The sequence below is a fragment of the Podarcis filfolensis genome, assembly GCF_964270895.1.
Source record: "Podarcis filfolensis genome assembly, chromosome: 6".
In the NCBI taxonomy this organism is placed as follows: domain Eukaryota; kingdom Metazoa; phylum Chordata; class Lepidosauria; order Squamata; family Lacertidae; genus Podarcis; species Podarcis filfolensis.
This window is the reverse complement of record NC_139609.1, coordinates 32,539,266-32,554,100: the sequence shown is the minus strand read 5'-3', so window position 1 is coordinate 32,554,100 and position 14,835 is coordinate 32,539,266. Positions and strand designations below refer to the sequence as shown.

The window sequence follows — 14,835 nt, the reverse complement described above, 5'->3', positions numbered from 1 at the left end:
GAGAATGCAATTTTTCATGTGGCAAGCCGAATTCCTGTGCCCAGGTGGACTGCTCATCAAGAGGAGAAAGCCTACTGACGATGGGGTACAATTCGCTGCGATATTTTTGTTTGTGTTTGTTTTTGCTTAGCTGTAAAATGTCAAGAAATTGTCTGAAAGTACTAGATAATTAATGGCAATGTATTTTTATTTGAGGGATGTAATAAATGTACGTTTTTGGGATCCATGATGAGATCTCCCAATATTTTAACTGTAAAGAAGCTGTGGGGAGTGGAGCTCCAATTTTGATCAGAGCAGCAGCACTGGGCAAGGGGAATTTAATCCTTTCACTCTCCACTGGTTTCCCAATTTAAATTACCCCCAAGCTGTTCTTATACCTTCTCTGGGAAGAAGGCACACCGGTATTACGTGTGTCTGGAGGGGGAGAGAGAGAGAGAGAATGACAGATGATAGATAGATAGATGGTAGATAGATTAGATCCTTTTTCATTAGTGCATTTGACATGCATGGTTCTTTTTCTTTGAAACTCATAATTAACAGCTATATAATTGCATATGGTCTGCGACACAGGCAAGAGATTGCAACGTCCTAAATGATACACCTGGAAAACTAAAGTGAGCCAAGGGCCTAGCAGGAAGACTCAACCCGCTTTTCAGCAATGGAGCTACAGCTGTGGAGATGTATGATATAATGAACTGTTACCTACTGTGAACCTTTTTGCAGTTATGGAACATAGCTCCGAGGCCGTTTCCACTTACCATTGACTCGCTCAAATGCCACGTTTTAATACACCACCCCCTTTTTCAAAGGAAAATGCTATACAAATGAGAAACAGGTAGGAAGAATCTTTTTGTAGGAAGTCAGTGGAATTTGCCCTGCAGGGTGGTGTGTCCATGCCAAATATATGGGATAGATATGTGAATCTAAAGCTAGTATTCTTCAGATTGTAGACCCATTGAAATGAATGGACAGAGGTAACTTAGATCCATTAATTTCAATGCCCCTAGTTGGAGACAATCCATAGAAGACACACATAAATTCAGGCATTTGGAGTTGTAGCATCAAGGACTGATTCTGTCATATTTCAATGTGGCAACCCAGTTATTCTATATTTTCAAGGATACTCTTGATTAGAAGAGGGTAAAACACTGACTGTGCTTAATTTAAATGCAAGGGATATGCTCTGTATCTTTCTTTCTTTTTTAAGGAGAAAAAAATACAAGTTATATAGCATGTAAGTGAGCTGAGAATAGTCCAAAGTGGCACTATTATATCTTTTAGGGGTTTTGAGCTCAATAAAACAGATGTCCTGTATTTACAAAATTGCTTTTAAAATGTTGTTTATGAGGAAAGGGGGAAAAATATGCAAACAGTTTAACATTTTGCCCCCTGGCATTTTTGAAGTACATTTCTACAGCAACGCATTTTATCTTGTTCACATGGATGAGCCAGCAAAACCAAACTAATATGTGTAACTTACTACCTTGGGGTATGTTTTTTCCTCTTTTTTTTACTGCTCCCTGACAATAATAAGGATTTAATTTAACAAGTCAAGGGGCAGATACAAAGCTTCAAAACATTTTTCATTGCTCTTGAAATGACAGGGCATAAGACAGATGGCCATATCTTTTCAAGGTGGGTCATCCCCCACATCCCACGGTGTCATACTTCTACTTAACCACAACTATAAAATGCTTCACTCCTGCCTTTGCTTTTGAGTTTCCAAATTTGGAGGTCAACAAGTAAGTTTGGCATTGCATAATTCAGGAAGGGATTGATTCTATCTCACTCTTCTTCTTCTGGGACCTGATTTTAGAGTAGTGCAAATTCAGCACTGGCCATGACCCAACAATTCTGTTTTACACATAAGAGTTTCCATGGGGCTCCGAATACAAGTACCTTTCCTTTCTAGAAATGGAGGAGAGCTCTCCACATTTACCACTGAGGAATCAGTACGCACAAGAATCTTGTAAAAGCTTTCCATCATACCTACACTCTGCACGAAGATTACCGTAATACAGTTCTGGATTAGAATATGTCAAATTATACAGGGTTTTTATTTTTAAAAAATTATCAAAACTCAACATTTGGGATATAAACAAGTAGCAAAAACAGGACACATGCTTTCAGAGATTTTCCTTCAATCATAACAGTTAGCGGAAATTATGAAGTGGTGCCTAAAAGGTCATATTCCGTGAATCCAAATTCTAATTCTCACCATAATCAGATAGAGTTCATTCACACTCAAACCAGATGAAATCTGGTTTCAATTTCTGCCTGCTCAGCAATTCTCCTTCCTATGGTGCATGCCTCTCTAAAAGTGTGCCAGGGGTGGCCCAAAATGTTTTGGCACCTGGAGTGAAACACCCCATACCACCCCCACAATGCGGCATGTGCTTTCTGAAGCTCCCTTCCTGGCAGATGGTGAGGCTTTGTGCGGGATTCTCCTTTCCCTTGGAAAAGCTCACCACTCTGTCCAGTGGGGAGAATTTCCCTTCTGGGTGGTGGAACACCTCCCATCTTGCCAACTCGGTGAGAAGAAAGGAATTCTGCAGAGCTTTGCTGCCAGTCCCTTTCCACCCCCAGGAGTGGGTGAGATTAGCCGCAAAGCTGGGTGGCAGAATACTGTGCTGCTGTGCCACCCCCCTTTCCTGCGTTGTTGTGGCGGTATAGTGGACAGGGCACCCGCAGGGCTGCTACCTCTTCCGTTCCCCCCTCCTGAGGCAGCTTCTTCAACTTGCCTTGGGGTGGGCTGGTTCTGTGAAGTGCCAACATCTAAAGACCTCTCCAAGCATTTAGATGAACACAGGAAGGCTCAAACTATGCATAAGGGGTGGGACACCTGGATGTATTTAGAACCATCCCATGATCTTGGTTCCCATGATCAGAGTTGCTGATAAAAGGAAGGAGCCTAACCACCTTCAGCTGAACACAGTAATTTATTTAGTCATTCATTTATATGTAAGTTTTGTATTCAGCTACCTTGGGAGGGAGGTGTCACATTCAAATAACAACAGAACAAAGGCATACAATAATATCAGCCGATAAACCTAATCAATTAAAAAGAAACCAAAACCACTTCAAATCTGCATCTCTTACTCTGCTTGCTACAGTAGGTTAGAATCTCTCTGCAGACCTTCATGCTCAATGTGCAATGTTCAGGAGAGTAAGGTCCTGGGTCGCATGAACATTGGGCTAGCACCCATGCACTCATGTGCACCCTACACAGTTTGAGTGCTCGGGTGCTTACCTAAATGACTGAAGATGAGCTACGAGTCTGTTAATTCAGACACCCTATATAGTCATTTGTTACAATGGTTTAGTGTGGTGTTTGAATTAATCTGTTGTGACCAATATCCGCTGACAGTAGCCTTGTGCGTGACCACGGGATTCCTGTATCTTCAATGATGAGGCTCGGCCAAACCATTGCAAGTGCTCAGAAGTTGAGGGTACAATATAAGTGCTGGTACGGTGGTACCTTGGGTTAAGTACTTAATTCGTTCCGGAGGTCTGTACTTAACCTGAAACTGTTCTTAACCTGAAGCACCACTTTAGCTAATGGGGCCTCCTCCTGCTGCCGCGCTGCCAGAGCACGATTTCTGTTCTCATCCTGAACCAAAGTTCTTAACCTGAAGCACTATTTCTGGTTTAGCGGAGTCTGTAACCTGAAGCGTATGTAACCCGAGGTACCACTGTACTCATACATAGAAATGAGTTCCTTTGGCAAACAGGCATTAAGGCAAGAGAAGGCAGTAGCCGCCCTTTATACCAAAATAAAATGAAGAGAGGTGCTGACTCTACTTCTTTAGTCATCTTCCCTAAGAGAGTCTCCAGAACAGGAGAGACTGCCGTGTTCGCTAAAATACCTTTTGATTGGAAAACTCCTTGTGGCACTTCGATTATACGAGGAACTCAAAGCATTAAAGAGATGCAACATCACAAATAGGTATTTGTAAGGGTTTGTCAACTCCAATGAAGCAATCTGTTTGTTGACTTCCTTTTCCATGCACATCTGCAACTGCTCGCTACGTGGGGGCGGAGAAGACGATGCCATTAAAACAAAAGGGGGACCTTAATGTGACCTTTTCAGCAAGGGATAAAACATATTGATTGGTGGCTGCTGAAGGACATCATTAAATTCTCTGTGTTTGATTTCATTTTTTCCTCTCTCCCTTCTCCCCTTTTCTTTCTTTTATTTATTATTTGGTTGCCTGGCAGGCATATCAGTACTGACTAACCCTGCCAGTTCAACTATTAAAGAATTTATCTCTCGGAGGAGGCCTGATGTAAACATGATAATCTGTTTGGCGGCCCTTATGATGGAGTATGAATAAAACATATGACAACACAGTTTGAGCACAGGAGCTTACTATCTGTTACAAAGCAGAATGTCTGGATGCTCCTTGAAGGCCTTCCATGGTTAATCCCAGAGGCCTAATCCTTTGTTCTTCATATCAGTTCACCTACAAGGGGAGTGGTTAATTCAACCCCGCCACCACTTTTACTTCTCTTCAATTAAATGATAACGTCCCGTTCAAGAGCAGCTAATGGGATAAGCTAAGAGGAGTTGGGCCTGAAAATACTTTTCTCTTTCTTCTGTTTTGTGGTTGGAAGTAAGAGTATTTCTCTTAGGACTCAGTGGGTACATAAGCCAAAGAATAACTGCGTTTGCAGGGAATCAAGCTTGTCTCTTTAGTTCATTTCCATTTTCCATCTGTAATGTGATTGTGAGACATGTATTAACTAGAATGTATTGTCAGTTTAGAACTGGTCTTTTCCATGTTCTGTACTGTATTAAGGAGCTAGTTTAGTGCAACGGCCAGAAGAGTGGTTGGGTGAGGCTGTAGCTCACTTCTTGCCTTTTTTGCTTTACAGTGGTAAATTTTGAAGTACAGGAGTTCATCATGACAGGCCTCACAGCTGTGCCCCCAAGGAGAATCCAAAAATTCAGGTAGCTGTTTAAAAATATATAGATACTACAAGAATGAAGGTTAAACTTGTAAAACATGCTGAGATTTAATAAAAGCTCTTCGACCAGCAGAAATGCAGTCTTAACTGGAAATGAAAGCTATCTTGCAAAAAAAAAAAAAGTGGTACCATTTAATTTGCTAGCGTGAAAGAGGCACCCCACTGAAGAAAGGAAAAATGTTTACAGCATCTGCTTGATTCGACTTCCTCCATGCTATTCTTTCCCAATCAGTAGAACCAGAATGCCTCCTTATAAGTTGCGTAAGCAAAGAGAATCCCCCTTAAGCGGATGACATCATTGCTCCTGCTCTAAAAAATGGTCCTGGAGCTGCTCCCTCTTGTGCTGTCCTTCTGCACCTAAGCCACAAAGTACACTTTGGCTAGGTACACATTAGTGGCTTAAAACACAGCAGCAGGGTCATTCTCCCATCCCACCAGGCATGTTTCAATCACGTTGCATGGGTCAGGGATGTCTTCACTCAATGTGCATTACGTTGTTTGTTTTCCCTGTGCCTTCAGCCACCCAAACGCCTATTCATGAACCTGTCATCGGCGCGTGTCACAAATATACACATCTCACATTGACTGCAAATTGATTGTGGTTTATGTTATTGAATCAGATGGACTCCAGTTTGATGGAAAACAGGTCAAACTGCTGCATTTCTCAAGAAACTACAGGGTAGATATGTATTGTGGCTAATGCCATGCATGCATGGCTTTGAAACCCCAGCAGTGGGAGCTCACTGGAGCCAGAGAAAAGGGCAGTGCAAACACAGCCTTAGTCCAGACCATGGGTAGAGCAAACTAAGGCCCAGGGACAGGATGCGGCCCAATCGCCTTCTAAATCCGGCCCACAGACAGTCCGGGAATCAGCGTGTTTTTACATGAGTAGAATGTGTGCTTTTATTTAAAATGCATCTCTGGGTTATTTGTGGGGCATAGGAATTCATTCATTTCCCCCCCAAAAAATATAGTCCAGCCCCCCACAAGGTCTGAGAAACAGTGGACTGGACCCTGCGGAAAAAGATTGCTGACCCTTGGTCCAGCCACTATCCTCTCCACCTCTGCCCCCAAATGCAATATAAAGATACTTCTGACCAGCCTTTCAGGGGGGTGTAGACATTCCTTGAAACTGGTGTGTGAAACTGGTGCAGCAGCAGTGACTAGGAGATTGAGCTAGGAATTGGGAATTCTCTCATTCAAATCACGGTTCTGCCATAAACTCAGTTGGAAATAAGGTCACATGTCTGAAACATTCTGGACACCCCAAAGGCATTTTATGAACCTCGAATCCTGACTGCGTTCACGAGTAATGCTCTTTTGGACTACATAATCGTTCTAAGCATCAGTTTATATGTTGTATCACATTTGGAAAAAGGTGTTGAATCACTTCCAAGGCTGAAAATCATGTGGATCTCTACTGCGGCTGTTGTTTTTAAATCACCTTATCCTATATAAATTGTGTGAATCTACCCACTAATAGGAATATTCTGTAACTGTAAAATGAGCACGTGGAACATTTGAGTTGCCACCCTTTGTTTATTTGATAAGCCTGAAGGTTCTGTAACTAAATATATTGGTTTGCTTATGCAGAATTTTAACGTTAGGATCCTGCTTTATGCAAGTGAACTTTTCCCCTCAATTAGCTTTAATTCTTAAGACATAAGAAATCAGATCCAGGACTACAACAAACTGAGCAGAAATCAGAGTCTTGGCAGGCCCATGCGGTCAAACCTGTTCCTGGTTCAGGTAGATAAACGAGCATGGAATTGTTTAATGCAGGCTTTTCGGTATAACAAGAAAACTATTGTCTTTATATTTTGAGTTTGTTTTTAAAAGCCTGGCTGTTTAAAAATAAAAATGCTTATAGCACATTTTTTTTCCCTGGGAAATCTCTCCCTTTATGTACCAGCTTTGGCCATTAATCCTCTAATTATGTTCCTGCATAGATATAATTTTTGATCTTGGGCACAAGGAACCGTAAAAATAAAAGTTTTTCTATAAAGGCTGCTTTATACAAGCACCCAACAGCTGCTATTGGTCAAACAACTTTCTAGGGACTGTCTCTTCTCCATCAACAGCTCTTGTATAAGCCACAAATGCTACATTGTACAGAACAAATTCTTGTTCCACAGTGGCTACGTGATTTCTTGCCACTCTTAATCAGAGGCCTTTATTACATGCTAAATATGGCCGCAATTCTGCCGCACACAGTTCCCAACATGCAAATTCCAATGAAATTAATGCATGCTATATTCATGCAGCCCAGGTTACAGCCTGTGTTTTATCAGAAGGCAATATTTTTCATATAGACAAAGGTCTTGAAATGTGCCGTTGTTAAAATCAGGGGTTCACATTTCCCCATCTAACTACCATAGTGGGGGGGGGGGGCTCAGTGCTATAGGCATGCCTTAATGAATCTCAGATTTCAGCAATATGGGGCTTTCTGTGTTGAAACAATAGGGGTGTACAGTACGTGTGCCTGTGTAAGCAGTAGTTGACCTCTACAAATCAAGTGTGTACACTTTCATACAAAAACATGTACGTGTTAGGGACAGCTTGTACCTGTGTTCAGTGTAAGGTGTGAGCATCCGGGGTGACCAAACCTGTATCCATTATTTGTACATTTTAAAAAAATCTCACTGGAAGTAAGTGTGCAGATAAAAGCAGATCGCCCCATTTAACCATCTGTTCAGCATACACTATATAATCCATGCTGGATGAGGTCAGCCATTCCATGACTGGTCAAAGGCGTACAGTGCAGTCTGAAACAGCTACCTGTGTATAGCACACAGGCATAATTAATAATAATAATAATAATAATAATAATAATAATAATAATAATATGCAGAGAGTATATGAGTTATCTTAATTATCCTTGTGGTCTTGTATAGGTCCATGGTATTTAAAAAAGATATTCCCCAACACACACACACACACAGGTCAAAGCCGTCATTATCCAAATTGTGAAATGTAATAACTGGATATCTGGGGCTGGTAACATTTGCCCTTGTTCACTTCCTGAGGATTTTTTTTTTTTTAAGCTGTTGTGCACAGCTACAGAAATACCTGTGCATGTGCCTGGAATAGAAAAAAGTTTTAATGGAAGGTAGGGAAGGAGAGATTTGGAGGAGGGGGGAAAGCACAGCCCAGATACTTTCTGTCAAGCTCTGCCTACAGGCACAGATGGAAAGTAGTGAAACTGCAATGAATATTATGACTGGAAGATAATGGGAATGCGTGTAAATCACCTTCTGACTGTAGTTTACAATTATTAAATTAATTGTAGCAGTAGTAGTTGTAGTAATGTAAAAATCTGAATATTTCAGTAACTTTGCTTCAGGCTGTGATTGACCTCAGAGGCTTAGGATTTGAGCCACATAGGGTTTGAACTGATCTCTGACCCCCTTCCTCCTGTATGTTAATCTGCAGAAAGCAGAGGGTGGGTCAAAATCTGGCTCATAATATAAACTTCATGACTTAGGACCTCAGAGGAGAATGTAATAAAACCTCAAGTATTCACTGACTTATTGACTGCCAGTTCTTTTCATTTATTTCTTTTTCTCCTCCTGCTTTTTTTTTTTTTTGGTTTTTGTTTAAGAACTTGTGTGGTCTCTTTCAGGTTGCGTTTGGTGGGGGGGGGGAATCAGTATATTTTGTCAACAGGATAAATTTATTCTCTTTGTTTCTTAGTTTCAGTCAAAATGTGACTGCCCCTGACTCACACATTCAGATGTCAGGAGAGTTCCAATAATAGTCCCTCTCCATCCTTTACATCTGGGCACTCAAGTTTCATATTTTGCTTTGCTTCCCTTGAAGAAACCTATCTATTGTTTATTCATTTTCCACCTTCATGGATGTTGGAAGAGCTTTGCAGTTCAGCTGCCAAAAGTGTACGTCGTTAGCCTGCTTTATTTAAAGGTAACTTGGCTGTCTGGCCTGGGTAGCACTAGCTGTAGTGGTTCATGAATCAAAGATGCAGCACCGTGTGACCTCACGAGGCGGTCTAGCATATGCTACTTCCTCTTAACACACCGCTTCATTGCGTGACAAAATTTGCCCCCACAAGTTGTGGTGTTTGCCGCCAACCTGGACAGCTTTAGAAGAGGATTCAACAAATTCATGGAGGATAGGAATACCAATGGCCATTGGCCATGATGGCTATATTCTACTTCCACTGTTGGATGTAGTATGCTTCTGTATTCCAGTTGCTGGTGGGAAGAGGGCAACTGCACTCAGGTCCTGGGTTCTGGGCTTCTCATAGGCATCTGGTTGGCTGCTGTTAGAAGAGGATACTGAACCAGATGGGCCTTTGGTATGATCTAGCAGGACTCTTAAGTCCCTCCCACGCTCTCTTCTTCTATTGCTAGCTCACACCCAATCCAACATTCCCCTGAATTTTTATCAGAAATTGTTGGGGCTTTCAATGCAACGATAAGCTTCATTTACTACTACTGCTACTACTGCTACCACCACTACTACTACTAGAAAGTGCAGCTAACCAGAGTAGTGACAGACCTCTAAGTGTCCCTATTCTCCAGGGACAGTCCCAGATTAATAGAAGCCATCCTGGTTTCTGATTTGATCCCGGAATGTCCCGCTTTTCCCTAGGACGTCCCTATTTTCATCAGAGGAGCGTTGGAGGAAATGGAGCTATGTGACTGCCGAGCCAAGAAGATAATTAACTATACAAACTTTAGAAGACATCTGAAGGAAGTTCTGCATAGGGAAGTTTTAAATGTGTAACGTTTTCTTATATTTTTATATATGTTGGAAGCCACCCAGAGTGGATGGAGCAACCCATTTAGATGGGTGGGGTATAAATTTAATAACTACTACTACTACCACCACTACTACTATTCTGGAACAGTACGTCCCTATTTTCATTAAAGAAATGTTGGAGGGTATGTAGTGAGGATGGTGCCAGCTTTTCCATCCATTAATTGTATTTCAGGGTTCAGTCACAGAAGAATCTGTGGTTCAGGCAAGATGGCCACCCAGTTGGCTTTCAACACACTGTTGACTTTTTTATTCTTTGGGGCAGGTTTAAAAACAAAATGTGATGGTGTTCTTAGGTTCCTGTGTTGTGAGAAAATTAGGCCACAATAACACAAGTGTTTGTGTCACTGGTTTACAGTTTAAAGAACTTCTAGGAAAGCCCATACCACTGGAGTGTCCATACATGAGAAGTTATAAGAATTCCATAGATGTACTCAGCAAGAAAATTGAGGGAAAGAAAGACCCCCCCAAAGTGGGTTCCTATATACTCTTGGGCTGTCAAAATCGACATGGAATATACAGAGTAGTTTTAAAAAGAAATAAAACACACCCCACACCCCCAAAAAAAAGAAACAGTGGGAGTTGTGGGGGTACATGCGTGCTGGTTTCATCCTGGTTCCACCTTTGGCAGTGGAGATCGAGGTGCAGATATGAGCTCTAAGCTGACTGGGGCAGACTGACAGACAAGGTGAATGAAAGATTGTGGGGAAATGATAGCTGTCTTCCTTTGTCTTCTTACTCATTCTTCTCTTCCCAAAGAAACATCTTTCTCAGTTTAATTAAGGTGAAGCTGCACCATCCTGGCGGATTGATTTGATTTGATAATTGCAAGATTATTTGCAGAAAAGTGTTTCCATGTGTCTCTTACTTTCACTTTGTTGCATGTGTGTTTGTGTTTTTAATTGAAGAGCTTTGGCTCTGCTACCTTGCCAGAGAGCTTCCCTTGCAGTGTTATTGCAACCACAAATAAACCCTCAAATCTTTTAAAATGCTATATGAAAAGGTAAACCTTCAAATGAAGTGAAATACAAAAAAGTGGCTTCCTGCTTATCAACCTTCGTACAGGGTTGGGGGGAAGAAATCATCCACTTATGCTTCATTTCCTTCGACAACTGTATCCCACACCCTTCCTTTTCGCATATTCATTTATCAGAGATGTTGCAATGTCTTATCTTCCTTTGGGTTCATACAGGATGCCATTTTGATATTCAGAGACACAAGAGGATTTCTTGTTAATTTAATTCAAGATAGGAGTACTAAATTTGATCAAAATGAAGAGCTTTGGACCTGTATGTGCATAAAATGGGTCCCTTCCAATTCTACAATTCTGTGATTCTGTGAATATTGTGAAGTGTGTGTGTGTGTGTGTCGTGTATATATATATATATATATATATATATATATATATATATATATACACAGAGAGAGAGACAAAGGCAGGCAGAGACAGAGAGAGGACACATTTTTATCTCACCCTTACTCACAGAACATCCACCGTCCTCCTCCCATACTATTCTCACACCAACCCTGTGAGGTGGATTAGACTGGGCCAAGGTCCCTGGTGAAGTTTGTGGCTGGATCTCCCTGCTCCTTGTGCAACAGACCAAATACTGCATCACTAGCCATTCTGAAAGTTCTCACTCAAAGAATGGTTTAATAACTGAATAAATATCACAGTCTGGATGATGAAGAAGCTATCAATGAAGCTAACATGAATTTGATAGATGTTAATCATTAATTACTGAATTAAATCATTAATTGATTCCTTGTTTATGTAAAATGTGGGCTGGAGAAGGTAACTGTTAGGTGGATCTACATCTGGTTGACTGATCAAAACCAAAGAGAGCGTCCTAAGGTGGTTCCTTATCATCCTGGGGAAAAGGAACCAGTGGAGCACCTCAGAGCTATGTTCTGGGCCTGTTGTTGTTCAACCTCTTTATAAATGACTTGGATGATTTATTTATTTATTTAATTTCTATACCGCCCTATACCTGAAGGTCTCAGGGCGGTTCACATGAAATATAAAATACATAAGGTCAAAACAAAACCAACAACCCAATTTAAAAAACTCCAAAAGAGCCAGCTTTTCTAAACAGGGTATAGGATGTAAATCGAGTCAGGCAAAGGCCTAGTTGAAAAGGAACGTTTTTGCCTGGCGCCTAAAGGTGTATAGTGAAGGTGCCAGGCGAACTTCCCTGAGGAGAGCATTCCACAGACGGGATGAAGGTTTTGAGGAGGAGATAGTTTTAACAGAAGAATTATAATGTTCTTGTTTAAACCTGAAACAGTGTTTCTGACAGAAAGTGCTGTGCCTTTAATAGTGGAACCATCAAGCTTTATCCCTCTTTGAGTGCTAATTCGTATAGAGTTTTCCATCATGCCTCAGCTTTACAGTAAATTATACCTAGTTCAGATTATACCCTGATTTCCAGGTTGTTTTAGACAGGAACTAAGCAAGGTTTAATTTTAAAAACTAGACTTGGTCATGTTGCCCTGCTCCCATCTTCTCTGTGGGCAGATGTCACAAGGGTCCCTGTCAAGAGCACCAGCATCACAGCTGCCCTAGAAACAGGACTTGCCCTCTTTTACTGAGCAGAAGGAGCACCAATGGCCTTGCAGGACTAAGATTCAACAGTATGCTGGCTACATACCGCCATGTTTTGGCCACTGTTCTTGTGAAGCAGACCAAACCGATCAGACTAACCTCTCCAAAGCAGTCTCTCAAACTGAAGGTCAACTTACTAGGATCCACATGAGAACTGTGGCACTCCATCTCAGTTATGCACTTCGTTTCTTTAAGTTTCTTTCAATACATCATCATTATCATCATTACTATTATAATTACCTATTGTTCTCTGAACTGCTTTGTCTTTTCTCTTTTGTGGATATCATGCGATTCTCCTCCACCTGCCTTATTTCTTGAAATGAGATTAAATGGATATATCTCTTGCATTTAACAATTCTAGGTTCTTGAGCACCTTATGATGAAAGGCCGCATTGTAGCTTGTGCACCTGCATGGTGATTAATGAGAACAAAAGCTTTGGGAATAGTGATTGCTTGATAGCGGTAGCTACTCAGAAAGCTTAGGTTGCACAAAACATTGTGAAGTTAAACATGACATTGCACTCAGCTTCTTGTAGCACAGAAGGTTAGTGTATTCTTGTTTCAGAGGGTTGGCGGGAGCCAGTTTGGCAGCACAGCCCATCCAATGGATGAATAACATCATTGTCCCATAAGTCCTACAGGATTTCTTCTCCTATATCCCCAATAAAGTCTGAAGTGATGGAGAGTGCATTAAAGTATATGAGGGATTCCTGAGGCAAGTAAAGGAAGAAGCAGGAGCAAATTCTGGTTCTGATCAGATGGCGCAGTCTACCCAACGGCAAAACTAGGGTTGCCATAAGTCCAGATTTTCCTGGGATTCCAGTGAAGGGGGGGGAGCTAAGCAACTTTCCCAAAGTTTTACTTCTTGAAATATGGCAACCCTACAGGACACATATCGAAGGATCAAGCTCAGTAAAACTGTTGTGCTGAAAGGGTACAGCATAGCACCTGTGCAGTCAAACAGTCACATTATTTATTAGACCTGGGTGTGAAGGACAGTGGCCCATTCAGTTCCATTTTTATTCATTATGACGTTTGAGGGAGAGGGTCGATGGTGATGTAAAAGAGCACGATATTAAAGAGAGATTTGAAAACAATTATAACAAATGTGAGTAATGAAATGCATGGGGTTTAAATGAATGATAACAAAATGAATGCCGTTTTAAATAATGAAAATGAATGGAATTGTGAAACAAAACATATTCTTCCACACCACTCTTGTCATCACCATGGTGTGCTGCCAAAGCCTGGGCAGTGATAAAGAGATTAGATAGTCATAGACTGAAACTGAGGTCAAGGAATGATGAATCAAGTGGAAGGACTTCTGCAACTAAATCTATGGCTGACTTGAAAGTGCTTTTCAGAAGGTATATGGATTATATACTTCCTGCCTGGTAGGTTTTTGTTCTTGTTGTTTGGCGAAGCTGTCCTTTCTCCCCATGCTCAATCACAGAGCAATCGGGTCAGCAGGTTTATTTGTGGAGACCCATATTCACCATATCGCAGAGCAGTTATGGACATGGTTTTATGGACTGCACCAGCAGATGCACAGTTCACTAAGGACTAGTCACCACTACACAGTTGGTTTGGTGGGGAGCACTTACCTTTGGGATGCCCCTGAGTGGATGGTCACCCTAACTGCAGTCTGTTGGCATAATCAGGCAACCATCCTTTCAGTAAGCATGTGCTTCAATTGTGAGGTCTGGAAACACAGCTGCACCACCATGTCTCCTGATATGGAAAGGCAAAGACAAAATGGCCCCTTCCCATTCTATTGCCATATGATGGCAGGCAGCAGTTTTGTCTTACAGCCTTACCAGTTGAGATAGTGAAAAAAGCCATGCTTAAGTGGCAAGGCTAAGGGCTTATTTCACTAAGTCTACCCACTTTTAAGTCATAAGATGTCTCCACTGAGTTCATTCCACTGTCTGCAGCCAAGAGATGCATTTTGTAGAAGGATAGGTCTGTCCCCACACCTCGTGATGAACATCGGCTTATCCTAACACAGAGGTGGGCTTTTTTACTGGGAACACCTATGTCACAGAACACTCTGCTGAAATATAAGAGGCCCCTGCTGTAACAACATTCTGCTGGCTCTTGATGACGCACCTATTTTTAAAAATGCTTAATTATTTTTTAATCAAATTTCTATGGCACCCTTCATCAGAGGATGACATGGCAGTTTACAATATAAAAAACAGAAACATTCATAACATGGTAACAAACAAAAACAATCCCCCCCCCCCATTTTGAAAAGCCACAGATTGTTTAATTAGTCAAAGGCCTAAGAGAAGACAAATGTTTGTGCCTGGTGTTCCCCTGATCTCCTAACCTGAACCTCCAGCTTTGATTGTTTTAATTGTTGCTTTAACTCTTTTAATTGCCATGCTGTTTTAATGGGATTGTTTTATTGTACATTTTAATTGCAGGTGCTTAATTTAATGCTTTGATTAAATTGTCTTATTGTGTGTTTTAATTGTGCC

At 41.3% G+C, this 14,835-nt stretch overlaps 1 protein-coding gene across 2 annotated transcripts in view; it reads left to right on the top strand.

Moving 5' to 3' along the window:
- Positions 1–14,835, top strand: part of ADGRL2 (adhesion G protein-coupled receptor L2) — a 348,015-nt gene that overhangs the window by 42,768 nt on the left and 290,412 nt on the right. The window contains exon 2 of one of the 2 annotated variants that reach the window (XM_083620855.1): positions 4,876–4,951. The exons of the other annotated variant lie outside the window; for it this stretch is intronic. The gene's annotated coding sequence lies outside the window, so the exon portion shown is untranslated. The remainder of the gene's footprint in view (positions 1–4,875; positions 4,952–14,835) is intronic. 2 annotated transcript variants of the gene reach the window in all.